Source organism: Branchiostoma belcheri, unplaced genomic scaffold (assembly GCF_001625305.1).
Source record: "Branchiostoma belcheri isolate BF01 breed outbred unplaced genomic scaffold, Haploidv18h27 scaffold35, whole genome shotgun sequence".
In the NCBI taxonomy this organism is placed as follows: domain Eukaryota; kingdom Metazoa; phylum Chordata; class Leptocardii; order Amphioxiformes; family Branchiostomatidae; genus Branchiostoma; species Branchiostoma belcheri.
The window spans coordinates 1,768,394-1,770,435 of record NW_017803965.1 but is presented as its reverse complement, the minus strand read 5'-3'; the positions used below and the strand labels follow the sequence as shown (position 1 = coordinate 1,770,435).

At 45.7% G+C, this 2,042-nt stretch overlaps 1 protein-coding gene across 4 annotated transcripts in view; it reads left to right on the top strand.

Annotated features, from left to right (window-relative positions):
• The window catches only part of LOC109475834 (transcription factor CP2-like), a 37,346-nt gene that overhangs the window by 1,121 nt on the left and 34,183 nt on the right, over positions 1-2,042 (top strand). The gene's annotated exons all lie outside the window — the stretch shown is intronic.

Genomic DNA, 2,042 nt, shown 5'->3' with positions numbered 1-2,042 from the left:
TTTCGGTGGCCCTCCCCCCATTTTTCCAGTCCATGTCTCTTTCTCCCTCCGTAAATTCCCGATTAAAGTACGCACCCCCGATTTGGGGCTGGTGGGAGACAAATATCCCGTCTGAACGTAAAATGGAAAAACTCCAATTAAGTACGCACCCCTTCTACGCACGGCCGGTACCACAGTGAACATGTAGTATATGACAGTTCGTCGTTCCAAACAAATTTAAAATTGTTAAAAACTAGATTTATGCCGTGTACTACGTGATGGTATGGTAACGTAGCGGGAAACGTTTCAAGTTCGTTTTGTTTTTCACCGCCGGCCGCAGCCGACTTGCAAGACGTCACCACTGCATCGAAAGGTAAGGCAAGTGCGGCGAAACGCACAGATTTGGATCCAGCTTTGGAGTGTTGGTGTCTTGGTGATCAAGCAAGCATGGTCAATAACGATTCGTGAAAAAAAGACAATATTTCAATATCGATTTTATCGGTAACGAGGGGGGGGGGATACTTGAATGCTGATGCACAAGTACGTAGCTTTAATGTTTTTAATACGAAATGCGCCGAACACTTCTTTAATAGCGCCCGCGCGATTGACCCATGGAGAGCAACAATCATACAGGCGGAGAACTGGGCGGAGTATTTGGGTGTTGAGGTGCTACCGAATTAAAAATTTGACACCGAAATCAATTAACACAACAACAATAGACTACTGGGATCAATGGGACTTTCGATTCCGAACAGGAGAAAGTGACAAGTTTGACTGCGTTTCAAGTAATCTCTCGTTATGTGATAGATGTTTTTGTCACAAAATCAAAGGAATAAACACTATTAATTTGTACTCCGTAAAACTTATAAGTACAGTCTGTTCAGAGGAAAGAAAGACTTCCTTCTCGGGGTCCATGTTCTGGAAAGCTGTCCTCAGCGCTGCGCATGCCACGGCCCTCTCTGTGTTCTTCAGCTGTAGGTGTACTTTGCCTGTCGGCGCGCCAAACACCCCACCCACCGGCCGGGCGGTAAGATTTCATCAAAGGCTACATTTTAAGTTAACTCCACCCCTATCATTGTAGCTTGCCGAACAGTCGAGTAGGAGTACATCTAGCTGGAATTTTCACGTCGTACTGGCTGGTGTAGCCCGCTACAAAGTAATTTCCTGTGGCATTTATCAAGATTTAAAAATATTTGTGATACGAAGTGAAACATGGTTAACAATTTCTGAACCTTTGAAACGACGTGGGCATAATCTTTGTTGAAGATTCCTGAGTTGAACTCAAGCCGGAAGTGTATTGGAAATGATGGCCATCAGTCGAGGCACAACTGTTATGTTATCACATGTTACGTTACGACGATCAAGAACGTTCATGGCTTGCGGACCATTTCAAATATTACCACTCATAAACCCTACAATTGTATGTGTACTTATATTTTTGCCGGGGTTCCACTGAGATCGGCGCCGGCTAGCTGGGGAACGATCCTGTCGGCATGACAAAGCGCCGGGCGTCATTGCCAGAGACCTACATTTTCTTACCGTGGGTGACTTGACTTCTTCTTTTACCGCAACTTGGTGTCAATATCGACGATAGTCACAGAAAATATGTTCATTTATTGAAGTTTAACTTTATTTCCACTCGTCAACATTTTTATCAAAACATGCTATGGACGATCGATGTTCCAAGCTCCCCGTGCCGGTGTTCCGCTATATTCCTGGGTCGTCCACGGATTGTCGGCGGAAAACTCAAATAAAGTACGCACCGCGACTTTGGCAACGGCCCGAGACACTTCAGGGATTTTGAAAAATGTAAAAAGTGCGTACTATATTCGGGAATTTACGGCGTATTTCTTGTAATTCGGTACAACGCGACGCCATATTTTACAAAAGTTTTTCGGTGGCCCTCCCCCCCAGGCCGATTTTTTTTTCGATGGCCCTCCCCGCTCAAATTTTTCTCCATGGCCCTCCCCCCACGGCCCAAAATATTTTTCAATGGCCCTCACCCCCAGTGCACCAGCCCCTCCCCCCCCGGTAAATATCGTACAGTCCCTTACCGGATGACA